Here is a 13,593-nt window from a genome sequence, read left to right on the forward strand (position 1 = left end):
CTTTCTGTAACTATAGATCCTGACTGTAAACCCAGCCCACAGTTGGAGGCTGTGCAGGACAATGGAGACTGGAGAGAGCCACAGTGAGATTAACACAAAGAAAGCCACCCAGCAGCATGCTAAGCCTTCTCCACTTTGATCTTATAAAGAGAGCAACTCTGGACAGTCAATCGGATTTCTGTTCTACTTCTGTTTCCTTCAATCCTTTTCTGACAATAAAGCCAATTTCTTCTGCAGGGTCCTGAGTGGTCTTTTCAAAATCTTTAGAGGTGATATTCTCCAATTTCCAAATCACTATTGAAATCAATTAGAGGTCAACCATTTTTCACAACATTTGGGAAAAATGTTTTATGAATCTTAACAGTGTCATGATTTTCACAGTGGACATTCATGCCCTTCTTAATCTACCCATTCTCCTCACATGGTTCTATGTATTAAACTGCCCTCTGACTGGTGCCTTGGGTTCCAAGTGGTTCAATCATGTTAGTCTTGCTCATTTCCAACTGAAACATTTTTTCAAAAAATGAATTTTCCTTCAACCTCGATTCAAAAGGATGAAATAGCTAATAATCCTCATTGTTCTTAAAGCCACAAGCACAGCTCATTCATTATCTTTTTGTTTCACATGTTGCCCTCCCACCACCTCTAATTAGTATACAGGTCTGCTCCTCCTGTTTGCAGCTATAAAATACCACAAGCTCTGAACCATTTTCTTTCTCCTTAACTCATTCTTCAGCAAAATCAGAAACTGAGATGAGATTTCTGCCTTTGTATTCCATTTTATTTGACTACTCATATGTTTTATTAGAAAAAAATATTAATGTGATGACTATGGAGTTCTCTCTTAAGCCTTGCTGGAATTATTGTATATCTGAACAGTATTGCTTTTAAAGTTACATTCATTTATTTTGTGCATATGTGTGTATGCATGAGTATGTATGTATGTATGAGTGAGTATATGTGCATGTGTGTGAGTGTGTGTGTACCAAGCATGCATGTGGAGGGCAGAGGACAACTGTGGGAATAGAAAACCATATCCCACGATGTGAGTGCCAGGGATCCGATTCAAGCCTTTGGGCAAGGTGGCATGTACCTTTACAAACTGAGACATCTTGCTACACCTCTACCCCTTTAAAGACACAGAATCCTGCTGCATTATGCAAACTGCAAACTACCTCAGAACTCTTGGACTGCAGCACTCTTTGCATCAGCCTTGTAAGGAGGTGGGACAATGGGCATACATCGTTATACCATAGGTATTACCCCTTTTAAAAAAATTACCTTGAGATCTGAAATACACCTAATTGCAAAGGATTCTGCAAATAAGGAGCTAAAGACCTGCATAACTCTCCTGACCAGAAATATAAATGTCTTATGGTTTTCAAATGAATATATCAGCAGAAGATCGGATGAGAATCCAGGCTCTCAAGTTACAATAAACTGAGTGGATAGAGAAAATGTGATCTAGACAAACAGAATACTATCCAACAATTAAGAAAAACAAAATTACATAATTCCCAGGAAAATGGATGAAACTCAAGCTCTTCATGAAAAGTGAAATGTTATTCTAGGCCCAGGGAGACAAAATAGTGCATGTTTTTCCTTAAAAGGGAATTGACAGCAGAGGAAATACTTAGGACGAGGAGGAAGAACAGTGGGATGGGAAGGAGGAAAGGAGAGGATAACAGGGATGAACCAGGTACAAACACATGATTTGGATGTATGAGAATACCTGCCGTAAGTCATCATTGTTTAAAGACAGAGAACTGGGTACCCAAGGAGACAAGAGGTTGCACAAACATGAACGCAAAGATCATAACCATTTCCTAGGTATTCTTTGTATTAACTTCAATACTGATTCTATATATCTGTGCTAGTTTCATTCTGCTGCTGTGCTAAAAAAAACAAAACAGACAAAAAAACAAACAAAAAACAAAATAAAAACCCCTGTGACCAAAAGCAGCCTGGAAAGGAAGACAGTTTTTTTTGGGGGGGGGGGCGAGTGGGGGTTATACTTCCAGGGTACAGCATATTATTCAGGGAAAGGGGTAGGAACTCAGAGCAGAAGCCTGGAGGCAGGAACCATGGAAGAACTCTACTTGTTGACTTGCCCTCTGGGGAGGCTCACTAACACTTAGCTAGCTTTTTGTTTTACAGCCCAGGAACACACTCACAGTGGGCTGGCCCTCCTAAGTCAATTAATAAACAAGACAAGGCCTCACAGATATGCCCATAGACCAGCCTGATCCAGCCAGTTCCCCAACTGAGGCTTTTATCTAGGTTGTGTCAAGTTGACAATTAAGACCAACCGGGACAGTGTCCAATGCTATTTGCCCCCTTCCATCTTCATACCAATTTCTGATGCATGTTAACTTGCTTTGAAGGTATGTATCATTGAAATCTAGTTTTGGAAGAAGTCCATAGGAAATATTTCTAATATAAAACTCCTTCAATATTCGCCTCCAAATCATGGTTATGATATTTTCTGAATGTTTTATGAATATCTTTAAAAAATAATGCAAACATTTGAAATGCTTTGACAATAGAGTGCAAATGAAATAAAAACATTTTAGGATAAAGTTTAATTGTGGCTAACATTGTGCTAAAAAGCAAAATCTTAGAAGGCTTTATAAAATTTAAGGTATACGATGATAATAAACTGCTAAATTTGATATTAAGAGGACCTCAGAGTGAATTAACAATTTTATAATTTGTTTGCCATTAACTCTAAAAGCATTACACATGTGTGTGCATGTATATAAAACATTCACTATAATAAGTCAAATTAATCAGCATGTATCATAATTCCTCACAACTATGGTTAATGCTCACAAAATTTCATTAAGAATAAATTCTAAGGTTCCTTAGGCCTCGAACTAGTTAAGTGACTATGGTTAGCAGTTATTGTATATTTCCAAAAGCTATAGAAGAAATGATTTTGAATGTTCACAACACAAAGAAATGTGACTGGAAAAAAAATGTGACTAATATGCTAAATTACCTATCCTAATTTGATATAATATACATCTTGAATCAAAACATCACACTATACACCTTAAATATATATTATGTCAAGTAAACTTTTAATGTTCACATATAATTTATAGGGCAATTTCTGAGTAAGAGTGAAGAAATTAGGGCTTGAAGAGACGGCAGTTAAGAAAATTTATTGCTTTGGCAGAAGATGGAATTGGTTCCCAGCACCCACATTAGATAGCTCAGAATTACCTGCAACTGCACACTACCCCCCTACATAATTTAAAATATTAATAATTAAAAATAAAAAAATTAAATGAAGAAATTAGATGAGGACTGAAGTTACAAATGACCCAACAAAGTCATTAAAAATATCTTATCTAAAATTTATCAAAATAAAATAATTCAAGGCCTAGGGAAGAAAATCAATGGGAAAGAGAACCTGCTGAGCAAGGACGAAGACCTAAGTTCAAATCCCCAACACTAGGTAAAAACTCTAGTGTTGGTGAGCACGGGCAGAAACAGGAGGATAGCTGGGGCATGCTGGTTGCCAGTCTGGCTCTAGGTTCAGTGAGAGACTCTGAGTCAATGGAGTAAAGTGGAGGATAGAGCCAGACACCTGATACCTTCTCTGGCCTCCACACATATAAGCACTCTCACCCGCATCTACATGTGTGCATATAACAATCTAATGCACACACGTGCACATAAACAAAAAAGTCAGACCCAATAATAAAAGCCAAGTTTTAATATGCTTATTATACATTGTGATGGCTATTTTTGGTTGTCCATTTGACTAGATCTGGAATTAACTAAAACCCAAGCAGCTGGGCACACCTGTGAAGGATTTTTCTTGATTGGAACATGTGAGGTAGGAAGAGCCACCTTAAATACACATTAGTTGAAGTCTGAAGACCTACTCTAAATCTAGGCCACACCTTTGGTGGCAACCCAAATAAAGGGCATGGCGGTGAAAGGGAAAAATCAGTAGCCATCTTGAGAGATGCTTCCCCCTCCCCTCCTCCAAAGGTATTTCCTGACCAGCAGTTTCAGAAGTGATCAGAAATTGAATTTATAAGGCTGGGGTAATAAATCTATGTATTCTGGACTTGGCAAAACAAGATATGGAGAGTAATGGGCTTAACTGACCAGAAGTTGACCTTAGAGGAGAGTAGGACTGAAACAATAAATCTGAATGTGTCAACAAAAGCAGGACATAGGGAATAAAAATTTATGTCTCGAGAAATGGAATGAGATCTACATGAACAGCCTGGACATGAGTGGGGGTAGTGAAGGGCGAGGGTCGAGGGAAAGAGAGCTTGGGGGAGCGGGAGATCCCAGCTGGATCAACAACAGAGAGGGAGAACAAGGAATAGGAGACCATGGTAAATGAAGACCACATGAGAATAGGAAGAAGCAAAGTGCTAGAGAGGCCCACAGAAATCCACAAAGATACCCCCACAACAGACTGCTGGTAATGGTCGAGATACAGCCCGAACTGACCTACTCTGGTGATGGGATGGCCAAACACCCTAATTGTCGTGCTAGAAACCCCATCCAACTACTGAGGGATCTGGATGCAGAGATCCATGACTAGGCCCCGGGTGGATCTCTGGGAGTCCAATTAGCGAGAATGAGGAGGGTTTATATGAGCGAGAATTGTTGAGACCAAGGTTGGATAAAGCAAATGGATATAGCCAAATGAATGGAAACACATGAACTATGAACCAATGGCTGAGGGGTCACCAACTGGATCAGGCCCTCTGAATGGGTGAGACAGTTGATTGGCTTGATCTGTTTGGGAGGCATCCAGGCAGTGGGACCGGGTCCTGTGCTCATTGCATGAGTCGGCTGTTTGAGACCTGGGCCTATGCAGGATAGCTTGGCTCGGCCTGGGAGGAGGGGACTGGACCTACCTGGACTGAGTCTACCAGGTTGATCTCAGTCTGTGGGGAAGGCTTTGCCCTGGAGGAGATGGGAATGGGGGGCGGGCTGGGGGGAAGGTGAGGAGGGCGGGAGGGGGGAGAACAAGGGAATCCGTGGCTGATATGTAGAACTGAATTGTATTGCAAAATAAAAATAAAATAAAAAAAAATTTATGTCTCTATAGATACCCTGAATCCTGTTAGTAATTAGTAACCTTATGCTTAACTCACTCCTAGCCCCCTCGTCCAATCCCAAGCTGCACGTAAACTTTTCCTATATAAACCCCTTAAAGTGAGTGCTCGGGCCATTTTCCTCCACCCACTGTGCCGGATGCTGGACAGTGGACCAAGCTTGCTTGTTTTGTTAATAAGAACCTCTGTGTGCTTGCATCGGATAATGGCTCTGTGGTAGTCTTCCTTGGGGGTCTTGCGACCTGGGCACAATAGTAGAAGGAAGCTTTTAATTTTTTGCCTGCTTGCCTTCACTCTCACTGGCAAGATCATTCCTTCACTAGTGTTAGAGCCCATTTCAGGATTCTGATATATACAGAAGACCAGCTGAGACATTCAGCTTCATGGACTGAACGAATGACTTTTGGATTCTTGGACCTTCCATTGGGAGACAGTCATGTTGGACTAGCTGGACCACCGCCTGTAAACCACTCTAATAAATCCTCATTCTATATCTATATATAGATTTATTCTATCAGTTCTGTTTCTCTAGAGAACTCTGACTAGAATACATATGTTTAATTGGTAAAATAGAGTGCTATATTTCTACTTACTGTTTATCTTTGCTAGAAATATTTCATGATATCTTTCCCTACTGTTTCAAAAAGTGCTTTTTTTTTTTTAAAAAAAAGCATGAGTTCCTAGGTTTGGTTTTCAGTATCATTACAAATAAAACAAAACAACCCCCTCTTCCCTTTTTAACACAAAACAACAGGTAACAAAAACCTCAGGAATTCTCAAAATGTCCAGAAATGAAGATATGAAATCTAAGCTGGTGGATAATCCTATATAAGCCAGTCTCCAGGGAATGATAGTCGGAAATCTGAAAAGCAACTGTCAGAGAAAAAGACATGTCAAACGGCTGGGGAATGGCCACTCCAAGGCAGCAGCAGAAATGGCAGAAGCCAGGAGACGACTTCTTTGAGTACTCAGTAATGGTAGCCAGCCCAGGGAAACAAGACTCCATTTCAAAGCTTTGGTTGCCCCAGGTGGCTCAGCAAACTGAGACTCTCTGGGAGGCACATTAAAAGCAAGCTCTAACTGGGACAGACTTTATGCTGCACAAAAGAAACCTGGAATCAGATGTGCACAGCATTCAGTGAGCTGAGAAGCTGTGGGATCAAAGTTTGCAGGGTAATGTTCACAGAGTCTTCCCCAGGAGACACTGAAGAACTGCACACTGGGCAAGTCTGTAATTCCAACCAGGACCCCGAAGGAACTCACAGATAAGAGAAGGAAACAAAAGGAAAAAAGGCGGAAGGAAGAAATCAAAGCATCCTGATCTGCCGATAATATGATTCTGTAATCAAAACACTGAAGACTCCACTAGAAAACCAAGAGCTCATAAACACTCTCGGCAATGTGTCAGGATGCAAACTTAACATATAAAAATCCATAGCCTTCCGATGTCCCCATGACAAAGATGCTGAAAAAGCAATCAAAAAAGTAGTCCTGTTCACTAGCCTCGAAAAAGAAAAATAAAAACCATTTAACAAAAAAGTTGAAATAAACTTTACCAAGGAAATGAAGACCTATACAGTGAAAACTTTAAAATGCCCAAGAAGACACCTGAGGAAGATGCTAGAAGATGGAAAGACCCCCATGATCATAGATCAGAATGACTATTGTGAAATGGACGTACTGCCAAAAGCAGTCTGCAGATATAACTCAATCCCCTTCAACATTCCACACCATGCTTCAGAGGACTATAGAAAACAATCTAAAAATTCACACAAAAACAAAAAGATCCTGAACAGCCAAAGCAATCCTGAGGAAAAAGTAGTGCTGGAGATATCACCACACCCAGTTTCAACAGAGCAGTACGGTACTGACACAAAACTAGACATGTAGATTAATGTAATAAAAAAAGGACCCAGATATAAGTATCCATAGCTACAACAACTTTATTTCTGACAAAAAACCCAAAAATACACACTGGAGAACAAACAGCCTCTTCAACAAATAGGGCTGGGAAAACTGTGTATCTACATGCAGAAGAACAAAAATAGATCCTTACTTCTTACCCTGCATGAAAACCAACTCCATATTGATCAAGACCTTAACAATGATGAGAATCTCTGATATTGATAGAGGAAAAAGTAAAGAAAATACTTCAAGATGAAGGCATGCATCATGACTTTATGGCTAGGACTCCATGTTGCTGAGGAAATATGGAAAATAATAAACAGAACCTCAAGAAATTAAAAGAGCTTTGCTATAGCAAAGTAAATAGTAAATGGAGTGAAAAGACAGCTTAAAGAATGGGAGAAAATCTGCTAGCTGTAGACCTGACAGAGGATTAATAACTACAAATAAATGTGGAAATAAACAATACAATAAAAACAATGAGAAAAAGAACTCAAAAAAAAGAAACATAAATGGCTAATAAATTTTTTTTTAAATGTCCAACCTCCTTAGCTATTGGGAAAATGTGGATTAAAATAACTTTTAGATTTACTCTCACCACAGTTAGAATTACTATCATCAAGACAGCAAGATGTGCACTTGACCATGGGTGGACCATGGGTGGAAGTCAGAGGCTGACTTCTGTTAGTTGGTTCTCTTTCTACCATGGATTCTGGGGATGGAGCTCAGGTCATCAGGGCTGTGATGAAAGAGTTTTTATGTGTTGAGCCATCTCAGTGGCCTGAAAAACTTTTTTTTTTTTTTAAAAAAAAAAAAAAAAAACCTCTTTCTCAATTCTTATTTATCAATGCAGACATGATATCCAGAAGCTATAATGTTTAGACAAATGGTGTCAATAATGTTTACCAAACGAAGTAAAAAGTATTTTACATTCTCAATAGCATACATCGGCCCAAGATGGTCTAGATGGTCTACATGCAGAATTACTGGTGGATGAAATAAAACCGATACTACCTGGTGGGACTATTGTTAAATAGTAGCTGAGCACAACTTTAGCGGATACTGACTTGACTCACTGCCATTCCCCAGCGTCTCCTCCTCTTCTTACTGTCCCTTGGAGTTGGTTTGCACATAATTCAGGATCTTAACTTTCCTATCCAACCAAAGCAATGCACTTTTCATTCTCTATCACACCACGTTGATTGAGCTGGAAGCACTGAATTGTTTGTCTGTTTGGAAAGCTGGCTTTTTGCTAACTTGCCCAACTAAAATATGATTTTCAAAAGGCAGGATCTTTGTTTTCATCATTCTTTATGGAGAACAGCTTCCACTGGCAGAGACCAATAAGCTTGTTACAGAGTAGTTAATGATCAAAGGAGCACATGAGGAATGGAAAAGACAATGGACTCCTGCTTAGTCTACAATTTCATGTTTTCATGCTGCCACTGTTCCTCCTCTCCTCTAAAAAGATCAAGTGAAAGGGGAAGATTTCGACTATTGATTTATATTTGACTAAAGACTAGTTATATGTACTTCTCAAGGGCTAAAACTGGATGGGGCCCATTGATACTACGATAATGTAGAGCCCACCAAAGCATATCTTAATTGATAAAATCTTACTCCTGAGTAATTGATTTCTAATATGAAGAATTGTTTTAAACAAATTTCTCTTCCTCAGGGGCTATAATGCTATAGAAACACCATTAAAAGTCAATTCATACATTATTTTTAAATTTTACTGAATTCAGTTGTAGTAATTGTATTAGTATGCATGGACTGTGTCTAGTTTGGTTTTTGTTGCTGTGATAAAAACACTGACCAAAACCAGTGTAGGATTGTTTGGCTACATGTCCTGATCACAATCCATCACAGAGGGAAATGGTGGCAGGAACTGCGGCAGAACCATGGGAGAATTACTCATTGGCTTGCACTCCAAGCTCAGACACCTTTCTTCTACCTCCCAGGACACCTGCGCAAGGAAGGCACTGCCCACCAGGCCAAGCTGTGGAGGCCAATTACGGTCCTCTCTTCCAAACGACCCTACTTTGTGTCGAGTTTGCTGTCTTGTAAAATTCCACAAAGCAGGTGGCTTAAAGGAGAGAAATTACTTCTCTCTGATATGAAGGCCTGAACTCCAATATCAAGGTTAACAGACAGTGTCCTCCTTCTATCGTCTAACGCTGAGGCTTGCAGCTGACCATCTTAGTGTTGCTTAGTCCTCACACAATTGGCTTTTGTCGTCATACACCCCATTTGGTGACTATTTCTACTCACATTTATTCCTCTTATAAGGACATTGGTCACAAAGGTTCATCTCAGACACACATTTTCATTTATTTCTTTAAAGGCACAAAAGACTGCATCAATAAGATATTTTGATGGACTAAAGGTTAGGGCTTCAACATGAAAATTGATGGGGGTGAGGCACAACAATTAGGACTATAACATGGTCTGGCTAGAAAACATCACACTTTGGTGTTTTAAAAATAACTTCTTACAGTATTTTGGCTGTTTAAAATCTCTGTTTATACTTCATAGAAGTACACTCCCAGCCTCTTCTTACTTTTTGTTTTTGACATGGTCGCACTAAATTGTCCAGATTGGCCTTGAACTCACTCCATAATCCAGATAAGCTTTGGGCTTACAATCCTGCTGCAACTTCCTGAGTAGCTCAGATTGACCCTAATACCACTTTCCATAAGTATTAATATATCACTTTATTGTCATTCCACAGTACTTCTCAATTTCTAGTTTTACTTCTTTAAATCACATCTTAGTTACTGTTCGACTGTTGTGAAGAGACACCATGACCAGGACAACTTATAAAATAAAGCACCTAACTGGGGTATGCTTATCCTTTTAGAGGTTTAGTCCATTGTCATCATGGTGGGGAGCATGTGGCAGGTAGGCAGGCAGGCAAGCATGGGACTAGAGCAATGGCTAAGAGCTTACATCTGATTCACAAGTTGCAGATGGAGAGAGAGAACCAGACTGGGCCTGGCATGGGCTTTTCAAAGCCCACCCCCAGTGACACACCACCTCCAACAAGGCCATACATGCATTAGGATTTATGGCAGAAGAGAAATGGAAAAAAATCTAAGTGAAAACAAATTCAGATTCCTACCTATTGCATCAGGAACATTCACTATTGTGTAGATGGCAGGTAAAGCACGTAAGCAACTGTGACCCGTACACAGTCTCTATGTGCGTTTGTAGCGCTTGCCCTGGAACTAGAATTGTAAATAGGTTTCCAGTAAAAAATACAAAGCAGATTTTAAAGGGCCTCAAGTAAAGAAATACAAAATGTCTCTTTAATCTTATAAATGAATTATACACCAAAATATCACAATAGACTCCATATTTATCAACATAGTATCAAAGTGATTTTATCTGTCATTTTCATGTTGTCACTAGTAAATTGTAAATTACCTATGTGGTCCGTGGTTTCTCTCTATAGAAAGAGAATATTCTCAGCCTCCTTGCTCATCTAATAGCCACTCAAAACAGTCCTGGCATGAATAGCAGTATGTTGGGGACTTTTGATATTTCTGGGGGAAAAAATGACTACATTTGACAGAAAGAAGCTAATATCCCTCTCTGTTTTACTTAACCTTTCAGCTTCTTGTCACTCTCTCTTTTTTTTTTTAAGATTTATTTATTTATTATCTATATACAGTGTTTTGCTTGCTTGCATGTACCTGAACACCAGAAGAGGGCACCAGATCTCATTATAGATGGCTGTGAGCCACCATGTGGTTGCTGGGAATTGAACTCATGACCTCTAGAAGAGCAACCAGTGCTCTTAACCTCTGAGCCATCTCTCCAGCACGTCACTATCCTTTTTTAAAAGCAGCTTGGGATAAAGAAAAACAAATCAAGCTGCCTGCTATCATTAACCATCTTATTATATGACAAAAATAAGTACTTGTTTATTTAAGACACAGAAGTCAAATGAAAAAGATGCGTTAACCCAGAATTATACGATTAAATGTAATTTAAGAGCTAGTTTAAAATGCAAATTATAAATAGGCTTTTTAAAATATGATAAAACTACCATACATCCAACAAAAATTATAAAAGTAATATTTTAAAGTCTATAGGAGACCAGGTCCCATTTCACTGCCAGGGTACTTCTTGAGGAGGGAGAAGTAAGAAATATTTAGATAGAAGGATAGAGGAGAGAGAAACAGAAACACAGGATAGCCTTGGGAGGGCCTGGATCCCTATTCACCGCCCCCTTCTACCTCTTCTAAAGGGCTATTTATAGGAATGCCAAGGGGTGGAGCAAAGACCTCCCTCTAGCTCAGCCAAGTGGAGACCCTTCCAACACCTAGTAACCATGCACATGGTCAAGCAATCCTCTAATGCAGCCCTGCTGGGTAAAGCAAGCTCAGATCTCACTAGGAAACCCTTGTGGGCCTCCACAAAAGACTGAATTTTTTTTTTTTTAAATCAAAGATACTGATTTGGACTAATCATAAAATCATTGCCTGTTCAATGGAATCAATGTAATGATAGCAACCTCAAGATAAGGTAAGAGCATCATTTTAAAAATTTAAGTGTCAAGCCGGGCGGTGGTGGCGCACGCCTTTAATCCCAGCACTCGGGAGGCAGAGCCAGGCGGATCTCTGTGAGTTCGAGGCCAGCCTGGACTACCAAGTGAGTTCCAGGAAAGGCGCAAAGCTACACAGAGAAACCCTGTCTCGAAAAACCAAAAAAAAAAATTTAAGTGTCCCACTCAAAAAGGAATATTCAGCAGAAGATTACTAATAACAGCATTAACATATATTTGTACCATCACAGGAAGCTAAAGAGTACCAGCAAAGGGCTGGCACATACATAGTCACTGAATGCTTACAGGTTACTACATAGTAGACATTTGTTTGCAAAATTCTGACATGTGGGACAGTATTAGCTAGTCATTAACGTACTTAGTGAAAACTAAGAGTCATGTGTTAACTGTGAGAGCTTCCAAATTATGCCCCAAAGCACATGCAGATGAGACGACTGTTGCAAAGGCCAGGAGACAGACGGATAGGAGACGGATGGATAGGATACAGATAGGTAGGAGATGGAGATGTAGGGGATGGATGGGTAGGAGACAGACAGGTAGGAGATGGATGGGTAGTGGATGGACTGGAGGGAGATAGACCAGTAGGAGATGTGTAGGGGATGGGTAGAAGGATGAGTGGGGAGACAGGGAAATTATGATGACAAGAGGGAAGCAGCCCATCATCCAGCAAGAATTCCAGCACAATTATAACCTCTGGGGGCTAGCAAGATGGCAGCAAGTATAAGTGTTTGCTGCCAAGCCTGAAAACCTTAGCTTGATCCCTGAACCCCACAGAGTGTTAGGAGAGAACCTAACAAGTTGTCCTTTGACCTCTATAGGCAAGGCATACACATGCTGTCCTCATAAATATGAAATAATTGTACCCAAAGTTACTATTCATTTCGTATGTAGATATTTTATGATAAAGTAGCAATGACCTAGGCTTAAAGTCTGAATGCATATGACCTTGAGTAGAGCCTCATTCCTTTTCCCAGACATTGCCTAAGAATTCTAACAAAACTGTGGATATTAAGGACATCCCACCTTACAGTATCCCTGTAAGACCTTATCAATTTCAATCTTCCAAAGTGCCCCTTAGGAATCACTCAGTGATAAAACAGTAACTTCAAACTCCACCAAGACTCCACATCTAGCTGCTGTAAAAGAAGCTACAAATCTCACTAAAAGAGGCCTTGCCTACTTTTAGGTATGCCTTACTTTCTTCTGAGTGACCATGCCACTTCTCTCCTAGCTCTCAATAAAATCTCCAACTCTGCTTCATCAATGGGCTATACCTGAATTTGGCCTGAGTCGAAGTAACTAAAACTGTAGATCTCATCAGACTGCTGAAGATAACAGTGGCTAGGTGTGCCTCCTGAGCCTGGATTCCCTAAACACAGACAACTCATTTAAGCACATGTTCAGTCATTAAGTATAAATTAACAAAGCAAAACCATCAGAGGCCACATATGACAACACAGAATGCAGAGAAAAAAGGGAAAACTGAGGGAAGATACAAACAAACAGCACCATAAACACAGACATCAGCACCAGCACGTGTGTGAGAAGACCTGACATCTTGAGATGATTGAATATATTAGTGAAATTGTCACTTTATTATTTTTTTTTATTTAAAATGCAGATCCAGGTCACGATTGAGACTTTGTCTCAATGGAATCAAACTACAAAAACAAAAACAAAAACAAAAACAAACAAATAAACAAACAAAACAAACTCTGAAAGGCCATAAGCAAGACTGGGCATGAAAAGTCATAGATGCCACAAATTATTAGGTTCAAGAATCAAGATGGGGAGCCATTAGAGAACCCGTGAGTGCAAAATGATAAGGAATATTCTGGAGACGTGTCCGCTAAATAGTTGAGGCTTAAGAGTAGAAGAGAACTCTCCTTGTAAAATGTGAACCCCCCCAAATCTAACAAAAAGAGCACAATGAGTCAGCTCAGTAAATAGGAGTTGGGATGAGGAAAATGGACCTTTACTTATATTTGGAATTTGTATTCTGCACACAAGCCATAAGCTGTG

General features: G+C 39.7%; 1 protein-coding gene across 4 annotated transcripts in view; it reads right to left on the reverse strand.

Annotated features, from left to right (window-relative positions):
• The window catches only part of Phkb (phosphorylase kinase regulatory subunit beta), a 207,849-nt gene that overhangs the window by 117,942 nt on the left and 76,314 nt on the right, over nucleotides 1-13,593 (reverse strand). The window lies entirely within an intron of this gene.

This window comes from Peromyscus californicus, unplaced genomic scaffold, assembly GCF_007827085.1.
Source record: "Peromyscus californicus insignis strain IS unplaced genomic scaffold, ASM782708v3 Scaffold_8__1_contigs__length_139910024, whole genome shotgun sequence".
Classification (NCBI taxonomy): Eukaryota; Metazoa; Chordata; class Mammalia; order Rodentia; family Cricetidae; genus Peromyscus; species Peromyscus californicus.